Source organism: Narcine bancroftii, chromosome 3 (genome assembly GCF_036971445.1).
Source record: "Narcine bancroftii isolate sNarBan1 chromosome 3, sNarBan1.hap1, whole genome shotgun sequence".
Taxonomy (NCBI): Eukaryota; Metazoa; Chordata; class Chondrichthyes; order Torpediniformes; family Narcinidae; genus Narcine; species Narcine bancroftii.
The window spans coordinates 43,184,253-43,197,327 of NC_091471.1; the positions used below are offsets into that span (position 1 = coordinate 43,184,253).

The 13,075-nt window shown below is 39.4% G+C and overlaps 1 pseudogene; it reads right to left on the reverse strand.

The window, feature by feature from the left end:
- LOC138757120 (methyl-CpG-binding domain protein 3-like) overlaps positions 1–13,075 on the reverse strand; it is a 133,347-nt pseudogene that overhangs the window by 30,960 nt on the left and 89,312 nt on the right.

Below are 13,075 nucleotides of genomic sequence, written 5' to 3' on the forward strand. Positions count from 1 at the left end.
GAACTTTGAGCCCCACCTGATGTCCTTATCTGTGACAACAAATGCTTTACACATTGGTTGGTACACATTAAGCCAAACTGCTGGATTTTTCTCTACAGCTGTAGATGGTTGTCCTGTAATGGGTCCAGAACTAGTGTGCAAGGCACTTGCTATTGCTGACAATAATGCGCCATTCGTGTTGCCAGGACCAATACCTTTATTTAAAAAGAAAGGAAAGATTTAAATTAATGTTTGCATTTAATATATAAGTCAATTTCCTCCAGTAGCCTTCAGATTATATCACAACTAAATTGATTTTATGCATATACGACCTCATTTTTTTTCCTTCTTATAACGTAATGTAATAGCAATTAGTCTTTTCTATCCTTCTGGTAATTTTGACATACACAGTTGATAAAAGTGTAAGGGAAAAGTAGAGGGAGGTGGGGGAGAAGGGAAGATAAACCTGGTGATAAGTATTTTCATTTTATTCATGGAGCTACCATTATCCTTTCTGCCACACTGTTTTTTGTTTACATTCAAAGCTAAGGAATGGCAAATGCAGTTCACTCAGAAGGGTGAGGTTCTGGATTTGGATTAAATGAACCAGGACACGACTCAATAGCAGGAGTGCCTTGGAGCAGAAGGACTTAGGGGTGCAAGTGCATTGCTCTTTAAAGATGGCAACACAGTTAGGCAGAGCAGCGATGAGAACATTTGGGATGCCTACCCTCATCAGTTAGGGCACCAAAAACACGTGAAATACGAAAGTCTGAAGATGCTGTAATTATAGTAAAAACAGAAAAATGCTGGAGGAACTCAGCAGGTCTGACACCATCCATAGGAGGTATAGATATATAAATGATGTTCTTATCTGGTTTCAAGCCCAGAAGACCCATAACCTCAGCAGCAGTAGCTATTCACCAAAACAATGGTTGCTAAAACAAAACTTGCTTTTAATTAGCTTTAAACATGAAAACAGAATTACACTTTAACTTACCACTATTAACTTACTTTACCAAACTTAACCCCCTCCTAATTCTAAGTGCACGTGTACGTAATCTGTGTGTAAGTTCAGAAAAGTTCTTTGGATCACAGTTCAATCTCACTTATTATTCCTGCAAGTTCACTGGTTGCAGGCAATTCTTATACTGTGCACAGAATTTAACATTTATAAAGTTCACCAGGCTTTGGTGCTCGAAAGGTAAATGGTTACTGCTCAGGAAGGTTCATGTTGGTTTTCAGAGACAGATGTGTTGTTCCAGGACATCCACAACTGATGTACTTCCATCAGTCACCTCAGTGTTTTGCTGACGAAAGTTACCCCATCAGGGTTCTCCAGATGATAACCTCATTCTTTCAGGTCACCACAGAGCTCCTTTCTGTTCCTCTTATTCCAAGTGAAACATTAGACAGCCAGTCCTCTCCTCTTGCATGAACCACAAGGGCTTCAACAAGGCTGTCTTCCAAAAGCTTGCCAGCTTGTCCTGCTTCAGTCCCAGCAACTTCTGCTGGCTGACATTGTCAAATGATCTCTGTTTTTTCTCTCTCTTTCTCACACACTGAGACTGAGAGAAAGCCTGTTTGGCTCTCTCTGCTTGCAAAACCACATGACCCTCTTACAACAGCAAAACTCTCCTGCAGACAATAGCGGCTCCAGCCTGCTCTTTCATCTGTTACCTTGATAAACAATAACCCATTAGCGATCTCTCTGGAGCATTCTTCAAAGCTCTTGCAAAAAGGTGTGAGAAGCCACTATGTCTCCAGAATTTCAAATAAGATCTGTTTTAAAGTGTTTGCATGTGACCTATTCTAACAAACCTTTCCCAATTTATTTCCCCAAAACATATATACTCTGTCACAATCTTTACCTCCTATGGAGGTTACAAAACCTGCCAAGTTCCTCCAGCATTTCTGTGCTTTCACTGAATACAAGTGTTGGACAGCATGATGAAGTTATATAATCTAATGGTGAGGCTACATTTGGAATACTTGTGCAGTTTTGGTCACCTATTCATATAGGAAGGATATTACAAAGTTGGAAAGGGTGCAGAAGAGATTTGTGAAGTTGTTGCCCATATTAGGAAGGTTGAGATATCATGAGAAACTGGAAATGCCAGGCATTTTTTTTTAAGATAGTTCAGGTTGAGAGGGAATCTTATTGAAGTTTAAATAATCAGGAGGGATATAGATAAGGTGAATAGTGACAGTCTGTTTCCCAGAGTGGGAGAATCTCAAACAAAAAAGGCAAAACTAGATGAGGAGGTGGGACTTAAAAGAAGTGTTGGGACATGTTTTTTCATTAGAGAAAGGTGGATATATGCTTCCAGACAGAGTGCTGGAGACAGGTATGTTATCTTTCTTTAAAAAAATACTTGTAGAACTGCATGGATGGGAGAGGATTAGAAGGTTACAGGCCTAATGTAGACAAGTGGAATGACAGCAAGTGGGCACGTTATTTGGCACGGACAAGCTCAGCTAATGGGCCTATTTTCATGCTGTAGGACTCTAACCTGCCTACACCAATAAAAGGAAATGTTCAAGTTAACTACTTTCAGAAAAAGCATGGGGAAAAAAAAATGACAAGAAAGCAGTTTCATGACCAATTGAACAGAAAATGTAAAACTTTGACCACATTTCAATTTTACAATTCCATGCCCAAGAATTGTCTTCGAAGTTAGAATTTTAAAAAAGCACACTCAACTTGTATCTCAAATCAAGATTTACTGAAATATCACAGCTTTAAGAGTGGACTTACTTGGAATGCATGTGAAAATGTTTCACGATAAGTCTAACCAAGAATTTGTGAATAACCATTAAAAAACTCGATATTGGCAGTCAGAAACTATTCACAAAATTGGCAAATCTGGAACAAATTGCTTTTATTGCATTATTCTCTTGATCATCACATCAACGGATCTTACCTTGAAGCCCTTTGGGAAGTTCTACTGATTTAATGATCTGTTCTGCAATGTCACATGCACTCAATCCTTGTAGTCGCTTCTCCCAGAAAAGCTATTTAAAAAAAAATTTGCAGGAAGAAATAAGTGCTTTAAAACCACAAAAACTCTCTTTTTCTACCATGCAAACCAGAGGGCAAACATGAAGCAGCATATTGAGATTTCAACAATTATAATTTTTTTAATATTTAAAATGGAGCGACATTAAAATTAGAAATACGGAAACTGAACTGATCTAGTAACCCTTTCTTAATTGATCTTAAATCAAACTTCATTTCACTCAATTCCCTTCCTCTTTATAGTTTTGCCTCCATTTTGATGGCAGACCTAGATTGTGACAATTCAAAACAGGTAGGAAATTTTTACAGGTGCTGCAACAGGTAGTTTTTAACTCCATAGGCTTTTTACATCACGACACTTAATAAATAAACACATCTTTTTGTCTTTTCTGCTAAACGATCCACTAAAAATGTGTGAAGATAGGGAATAACAAGGTCCTGGAACTCCCATATTTATTTCTGTACTAACTGCAATTAAGAATATTTAACTATCCTTTTATATTTATTATTTTGTCTCATAGCTCATTGTGATAATATAATGTAATTCATGTAATTGGTGTATCTTGCATGTCTACTCTTGGTGAATAGTAAATGTAGCAATTGCCCTTCATCTCTTCCCTTCCGAGCATCTCGGGATCTAAACAATCTTTCAATCTAATCTATACAACGAGATCTCCTCGACATTGTAAAACCCAATGCAAAATGGATGACTGCTTTATGATGAAAGAATTACTCAGAGTTCAATACGGACAATCCAAGGATCTAAAATTTTATTATTTGGGTTTTTTTTTTGGTAATTAGTTCATGCAAAATCTCAATGGTGACCTTTCACTTTTTCAGTGAATTCATATAATTTCAAGATGAGTTGGATTTAATTGCCAAAGGACAAACTGAAATTAGTTGGGCATACAAGTCACAGGATGGTTGAGATGAGTCAAATGATTGATTCAGACAAGACTTTTAACGGGAAGTGAATAACCTTACAGGGGTCATCAAAGACTGACTAAGAGAAAATAAAAATAAAATAATTTATCAAGTTTATCATGATGCCATAATAACCATATCTCAAAGCTTTTTTTATTGTAAATCAATAGCTGTAGATTCAATACAGAAATTACACATATTAGATTAGGATGGAGAATGCGTAAAGTTTAAATATTGAACACATTATACTGGTATTAAAAAATACATCCTCGATTTTTATGACATGATTTTAAAAGTGACAGAAAGCTTTATCAATAAGTTTAAATAAAGTGATTTGCTATTTATGTCATCATTTATAATAAAGGCGGGGAAGAAGAAAACACCCAACCCTTCCTCCATCTCATTAACAGAGAAAAAAATGATACTGTTGTATCATTTTATCAGATTTGTACAGCGTGAAAATAGGCTCAAGCCCAACTTGGCCATGCCGACCAAAATGTCCCACCCATATTAATCATACCTGCGTGTGTTTGGCCCACGTTTCTTCAAACCTATCCTAACCATGTATCATTCCATTTTTTTCTGCAATTATGCAATAGAACCTGCCTAACCACCTCCTCTGGTAGCCTGTTCCAAATACTCACCATCTGTACCCCTTAGGCTCCTTAAATCATTACGCCTTCATCTTTAATCTATGTCTTTTGGATACCGACTCCCCTTCTGGGATTATCCTCATGTTATTTGCCAGAGCTAGCTCCTGTCCCCTTTTTGCCATCCATACTTCCTTAAATCATAGGAATATTAATCTACGTAGAGTGGTAAGTAATTTTTGAAAAATGTTATCTTTGCCTTTTGAAATGAAATGATTGACTATTTGTACAGCTAGCCAAGCTCATTTTAAATGCCATTATGTGGAGAAAAAAGTTAAAAGGATTTTGTGCCTTATCATGTTCATCTTATTTACCATGTTCAGTCTTCACAATGATTTTTTTTTAACACTGAAATTTAAATGACAGGTCACAAGAGCAATGATAAGAGAGATTTCACCAATAAGACTTCATATATGAACAAGCTTACAAAATGACATTACACTTACACACTAGGCATTTCAAGAAAATCTATTCAAATTTGAGCAACTGAATCCTAATAAAATTAAATTTCTTCGAACAGAATGTCAATTTGACATTTGCTATTAATTAATCCTTGACTGGTAAGGAAAATAAATTCTCCATTACATAAGTACATTTATTGTATTTAAGATTCAAAGCATCTTTCAAATCTCAAGGTGGAACTGCAAAGCCTTCCTTTCAGTGTAATACCAGGAATGTAATTTTCATTGATATGTCAGGTGCTCTTATTCTTTGATAATTAAACTATCTATTAGAGGCACTGCAGTAACTGTCCAGACATACTTGAATAGGAGAGCACAGCTTTGAATCTTGAATTTACAGAGCTTCTAAATATAAAAAGAGACCAAAAAAAAAACATTGAATGTGGTCAGAAGTTTGAGCTTTAAAGGGAATCTTAGAAAGAAAAGATAGGTGGAGAAGTTACGGAAATAATTCCGGTGCCCTGAAATTCTGAGTTGGAGGACATGACTGCTAATGGTGGATGAAAGGAACGAGAAATGAGAATTGGTTCAAAATCGGACGTTTTAAAAAAAGATTCAATTAGAAATTGGGAAAAAGTACTGAACATAACAGCAATGTCAAGGTATCCCAGCTGGAGGACTGGAAGCAGTTAGAGCAGAAAAGAGAGCTAAAAGCAAGGCTTGAAAGGAGACAGCCTTAGGCAGAGAACAAAGTGGAACTGGAAGGATATAGGCATATCAAAAGTAACGTGAGAGCTGTCAAAGTTAGTTCTGTCTGTACCCAAGACCAAAGGAACAGACAAGCCATATACATTGTGCCATGACTGAGGTTATGACAGTGAATCTGGAGAAAATTTGAAACATGGAGCTTTGCATTAGGCAATGCAAAAGATAGAGCCTATCATTTTAAAAATGGTGAAAAACTAGAAACGGGGGACATCCTAAATTAAAACATGGGATCCGAGAACATAGGTTAAGAGATGCAAAGACAGCCGCAAAGCAAAATCAAAAAGGATACTGAATTGCTGGCCTTTTCAGTGACTGGTATACATGGGATTAAAAGTCATTCTGACACCATACAAAATCCTTGTTAGGCCATAATACTGAAGAATCAAACCTGTCGTTAATTAATCTGAAATGCTACAAGAATTGTGCTAGCAAAGATCTGTTGATACCTGTTTATATGGAGGTGACAGATCAGGCAATGGGACACTCATAGACTCTTGGAATCTTTCTCGACAGCAATCATTATGATTTTGAAAAAAGATAAGGACCCATAAAAGCTGTCCTCTTATAGACCTATTTCGCTATACAAGATAATAGCCAAAGCCCTGGCAAATAGATCGGCGAAGCATTTGCCAGAACTAATTAACAAAGGTCAAGTGGGCTTTGTACAACAAAGACAGGTGACAGATAACGTGGGCAGATTACTAAGCATAATGCATTTAGCACAAACCAGAAATGAGAGGGGTCTTGCCGTGGCTTTCAATGCAGAAAAGGTATTTGACAGATTAGAGTTGGAATTTTAATTTAAAGTTCTGGAGAAATTTTTATTAATTGGATAAGGGTGCTATACCATGCGCCCAAGGCAAAAATTGTGACCAACGATCAAATTTCTTCAGCTTCCCCACTCACAAGATCAAGCAGACAGGAATACCCACTATCTCAAGCTCTGTTTGTACTGGCTATGGAGCCATTAGCTGAGGCCATCTTTCAGGATCCAGACATTAAGGAGTTTCAAGTAGGCCAGGAAGAACACAAGATCAGTTTATTTGCCTATGATGTATGGATATATTTGACAGACCCAGTAAACTTGTTGCCCAAGCTGCGATTTACTCTGGAAGGCTATGGGAAGGTCTTTGGGTACAAGATAAATTGGGATAAAAGTGAGATTATGCTGCTTACAGGATGGGATTATAGTCAATGTAAAAAAAAGTTACCTAAAGTGGACGCAAAATGGGATTAAGTAACTAGGAGTCAAAATAAAAAGGTCGAGGAGGACCTAAACAGATGGATGTCCCTGCCCATATCACTGGTGGGCAGGGTCAACTGTGTGAAAATGAATGTGTGGCCAAGACTCCAGTATCTTTTTCAGACCTGACCTATGGCATTGCCCAGGGGTTTTTTTTTTTCAAACCTTGTTCTCACAGTTAAGAACATTCTTATGGAATGGTAAGGTAGCCAGGATTTCTATGGAGAAATTGACCTTGGACTATAGTCTAGGTGGATTGCGAATGTTGGACTTAAAAAATATATATTATTGGGCAGCCCAGTCAAGGTACATCTCCTCACTCTTTTGGGGGGAGCGGGGGTGTGGGTGAGGCAGGGATGAGGTACCATCCTGGGCTGCACGATGGGTGAGATGGTAGCGGAGGACTTTATTTACAAATGGGATGCCAAATTGCTATCTGGAAAAACAGACAGCCCCATATTAAAGTGAATTATTTATATTTTGAGTGATATTAATCGATATTTAGAAATAAAACTGAGGCTGTCACCAAAAATGACCCTGACTCCAAACCAGTTTTTACTTTTGACGGTAGGTAACAATATCCTAGACACCTGGCACAGGAAAGGCATCAGGTCCAGAGAGGACTGTTTCAAGCAGGGGCAATTAATGTCATTTGAACAGCTCAGGCTGAAATATGATTTGTCAAACAAGATATTCCACTGCTACCTTCAGATAAGATCTTTTCTGCAGGACAAAATTAGGTCCAACTATGGCCTATCACAGTGCAATGACACAGAGACCATGATTCAAAGGGGGAATCACATGGAAATTCATTTCGGCAATGTATTTCCTGCTCCAACCAGAAGGACATAAATGAGGTCTCCATAAATCGAGACAGAGGTGGGAGTCAGACTTAGGAATAACGAGTGATGAACGGTGCTGGTCCGACCTGCATCGGACTAGCATGACTGCGGTAATCAATGTGAGATATAAGCAGCTGACGTGGACTTTTACCCCCTCCATAAATCTTCGTCCGCGAAGCCAAGCCAAAGAAAAAAAATAAGCTGGTGCAATATAATTTCTTGCACCAGCTGTATCTGACACTGGAAAAGATTAACAGGTTTAAGCCAGAACTGTCGAATCAATGTTTTAGATGTGGCATTGAGACAGGAACCAAGGTGAAGCCATTCTGGGCAGAGCTAGGTAAAGTCCTAGGGAAAATTATAGGTAAGGAACTTCTCCAGGAACCAGAGTTGTTCCTATTGGGCAACAAATTGGACACAAGACTTACAATGAAGCTGTCCAAATTTCAATTTATAATGATTGCATTGGTGGTGGCCAGGAAGTGCATAGCAGTTACCTGGATGTCCAACTTTTGCCTGAGTATTGTGCAATGGAGCAAGGAGATGAAAGTTTGTGCTCCCCTGGAGAAAACTACCTATAACCTGAGGCAAAGGTACGGCACCTTCCAAAAAAATTGGAAGACGTACCTGAACCATATAGTTGTGAAAAGGACAATTTTTCCTTGGGGCCTGGCTCACCCCAATTTCGGGGGGGGGGGGGGGCCGAGGGGTCAGCCTCAGTCCAGCCAGAGAAAGTCAGGGGGAAAAAAAAAGGAAAATCAGCTTGATCTCTGTCTGATTGATCAGGCCAGACCTATAATTTCCCGATATGATTTATTCCCATGTTATGGATGCTTTAATGTCTTAAATGTTCCTTTTTAAGTGATTGATGTCCAGAGAATGGGACGGGAGGAGGGAGAGAGGGGAAGGGATATTAGCTTTTGACTCGAGCAAAAATCGACATAGATTAGATAAGGATAAGTTTTAAATGGTACATATTTGTAACTACAGTTGATGACAAAGTTGTAAACTTTTGAGTCCGAACCTGGAAAACTATAAATAAAATATTCCAAAAAATATTGTGCTAGGGACGTTCATACTAAATACAGTTAATATAGACTTCCATGGGTTATGATCAGGTGATGAAAAGAAATAAACCGGGGAAAGGCTCCAGGCTTGTCTATAAATAAATATTTTTCAAGGACTTCGACACTGTTAATTTTATTATCAGTGAATGCTTACACAATCTATGCCAACAATTCAGTATTACTGGGGCCCCACCATTCGAGGTGAGGTAATAATTTGGTGATAGGTTGCTAGTTCTTCAGAGAAGATGGAGGGCCCCTGTTCTATTCTTCAATTAACATAAAAAGATAGCTAACGTTCATTGGTTACATCAGACCATGCTGTGAGCAAACTGGTTGCAATGTTTACCCTAAAGAAATACAATTTGTGATTCAAGACAGAAGAGACTGCAGATGCTGAATATGGAACAAAAAAAAAACTGAACATTGCAAGAACTCAGTGGGGGCAGATCGTACAAGTGGGCGTTTCAAGTCGAGACCCTACATCTGGTCTGAGAAAGAACAAGAAAAATTGGCAGCATGTAGTGATGGAAGATGGGATAGAGGCTGGTAGGTGATGATAGAAGCAGAGTGAGAGAAAATGATAGGTAGATACCCAAGGTGGGATAGAGGCAGATATCTGACACCTGTCCCATCTCCTCTCCCCCATTCCCATCACCATCATCCAGACACCTAAGCAGCCCTTCCAAGAGGGCAGAGGTTCATCTGTACTTCTCCCAGTCTCATCTATTGCACTCTGCTCACAATCTGGCCTCTTCAAAATTTAAAAAAAAAACTATACGTAGACTAACTGACCTTTTGCAGAATACCTGTGCTCTGCAGTGCCATGAGCTTATGGTTAAATATCTTTTTAACTCACCCACACTGACTTGGCCTTCTCCATTTCTACAGAGAAGCCAAAAGCAAATTGGAAGATCAAAATCTTATACTCTGCTTGCATAGCCCATAACCCAAATTTGATGAACAGTAAAATTTCCCAATTCAGGTTTCCCCATTCCCACATACATTCATCTGTTTACCTAGTTTTCTTCTCCTCTAGTTCATCCTTCCCCTACCTGGATCCATCTATGCATCATACCATCCATTTCCACTTATGACTTGTAGTCTTCTTTCCCTCCCCTTCTTCCCGGTGCTATATGTGGTGATATGTAATTACACCACTAGATCACCAGGGGTCATCCTGGTGACCTTGTATATAAAGCAGTCCAGAGCTACAGTCTAGCCTTCCACGTTTGTCTTGCAGAGACAAGACCTCTTAGTGTACATATTAGTTGAATATTAAAGCTGTCTTATACTCGTACTGCTGTTGTGGTTATTGTCAGTACACTATATACAGGCAATCTTTCCTCTTTCTTCTCAGTCTTTTTAAAAATTTTTTTTATTTTTCACACTTTCTTTATTCAATCATGTTAACTATTTAATGTCCTGGACAGCAATGTTAATTGCATTCCTATATTTTTCTTCCAACTATCAGCATGCTGGAAATATTCTTAAATTTCAATAAAAATCTCCAAGGACAACCCATCTGTTAGATTGGAATTGTGAACATCTAATTGGATTTACACATGTGGTTTACTGTAGTTGAATACATTGAATAGACAATGTGATCAACTATGTGATCTTAGTACTCAATATTAACAATTTAATGTACTGTATACTAGGGTAGTTTTATTTTAATGAAGGACCTGAAGCAAAGAAGAATCTTGGTGCGCATGTACAGAAAACAATAATAAACTCGTCATCTTATCACGCTAGAGAGTGTGTGTGCGAGACAGCGACAGAGATCTTAGCTAATCAGTGCAGAGTTAACTCAACAAATCGTGGAACAGAAGTAACACATTATAGCATCAGTTTGAACAAGATCAATATCAAGGTTTAGAACAAATCTGCAGAGAGATAGCAAAAACAGAGAAATGCTAGGGAAACTCAGCAGGTCTCACAGCATCCATACGAGGTAAAGATATATACCTGACATTTCAGGCCTCAGCTCTTCATCAAGGAGAGATTGCATACAGCTGCAGAAAACAAAGATATTATAGTAATGGATTTTATCTTTCCATATATTGACAGCGACTCCCATACTGTAAAAAGGCTGGATGGGTAAGAATTTGTCAAATGTGTTCAGGAAAGTTTTCTAAATCAATATACAGTGGTACCAACTAGTGAGAGTGGAATATGGATCTCTGATTAGGGAATGAGACAGTCAAGTTAAGTCAAGTTTCTGATCATCTGATTGTGCAGGTACAACCTGACGAAACAGCATTCTCCAGCCTTCAGACATGCAGACAACACTCATACAAACAATACCTATGCAGGACAAGTACTTTATCCATACAAATAAACATTGTTTCATGAATATGAGGGTCTTGGATGGTTAATGTGAGCAGTTCCTTTGATCGTTCAGCATTCTCACTGCTTGTGGGAAAAACCTGTTCCTCAGCCTAGTGATGGGCTCTGATACTCCTGCATCTCTTCCCCTGAGAGGGCAGCTGAAAGAAGGAATGTGCGAGGGGCCCCTCAATGATTTTGTGCGCACTCTTCAGACAAAGATTGCAGTAGATCACGCCGATGGAGGAGGAAGATTCCAGTGATCCTCTCTGCTATTCTTATGTTTATATGGATTGACCTCTGATCCATTTCTCTCCAGCAACTGTGCCACACTGGGATGCAGCTGACCAGTACACTATCAATCGAGCTCCCGTAGAAAGTTGCCCACTTCATTCTTCTCAGGAAATGCAGTCACTGTTGTGCTTTCCTGACAAGTGAGGAAATGTTGAGTGTCCATGATAGGTCGCTAGTTGAGTGAATTCCAAGGAACTTGGTACTTACCACTTTCTCTACTACAGAGTGGAGGGTGGTTGTTCCTGGTCCTCCTGAAGTCCACAATCATCACCTTTGTCTTGTCCATGTTAAGACTCAGGTTGTTACTCTTGCACCATTTCACAAGATTTTCCACCACTTTTCTGTAGTGTAACATTGTTGTTGCAGATGAGGCCAATGACTGTTGTGTCACCTTGATGACACTCTTAGAGCTAGATCTAGCTATGCAATCATGGGTCAGTAGCATGAACAGGAGCAGGCTGAGCCACAGCCCTGAGGGGCGCCAGTGCTTAGCATGACGGTGCTTGATGTTCTGCTACTGACCCGGACAGACTGTGGTCTTTCAGTTACAAAGTCCAGGATCCAGTTACAAAAATGAGTGTTGAGTCCCAACAAGGGCAGCTTCTCCACCAGCCTCTGAGGAATGATTGTATTAAATGCCGAGCTGAAGTTAACGAACAGCAGCCTGACATGCAAGGTATCATTATCCAGGTGGGTCAGGATGGCGTAAAGGGACAAAGCTACACCATCATCTATGGAACAGTTTCTTATAAGCAAATTGAAATGGGTCCAGCATCTCTGGGAGGTGTGCTTTGATGCCTTCTATTACCATACTCTCGAAACATTTCATCATGGTAGATGTCAGTGCCACAGGGCAGTAGCCATTTGAGGCCTGTTATTGTTGTCCTCTTGGGTACCAGGAGGATGGTGGCTGCATTGAACCCTGCAGGAACGATGGACTGCTACACCTTGAGGTATTGAAGGTGTCTGTGAAGACCTCCGTCAATAGTCTGCACAGTTCTTCAGTACCCATTCAGGTTATGTTGTCTGGTCCCGCCACCTTGTGTGGGTTCATCTTAGATAGGGTTTTCCTCACCTCAGCCACTGATATATAGGAGCCCCTTTAATCAAGGGGACACAGAGCTTTTATTGGTGTTATCCAGTACTTTTCATCAAACTTTGCACAGATTTTCAGTCTGTTCAGAAGTGAGGTGTCATTCTCCTTAATTCACAAGGTTACCTTAAGATCTGTTTTTGTCTTGATCCTTTGTCACATGTGTATCACATCACCAGTGCAGTACAGCTATCTGTGGACCTTCTTTGTGTACCCCACTTTACCCTCTGGATTGCATCGGAGAGTTCAGCCCTGGCTAATCTTAGTGCCACCCTACACCCTGTCCTGATCAGGGAATGAGACAGGACAGGTGACAAAAGGGTGTGCAGAGGAACATTTTGGGTCTGGTGATCATAACACCATTAGTTTCAAGATAATTATGGATAACGATATGTCTGGTCCATGGGTTGAGATTCTAACTAGGAGAAAGGCCAACTTTGAGGAAATGGGAAAGGATCTAGAAAGCATGG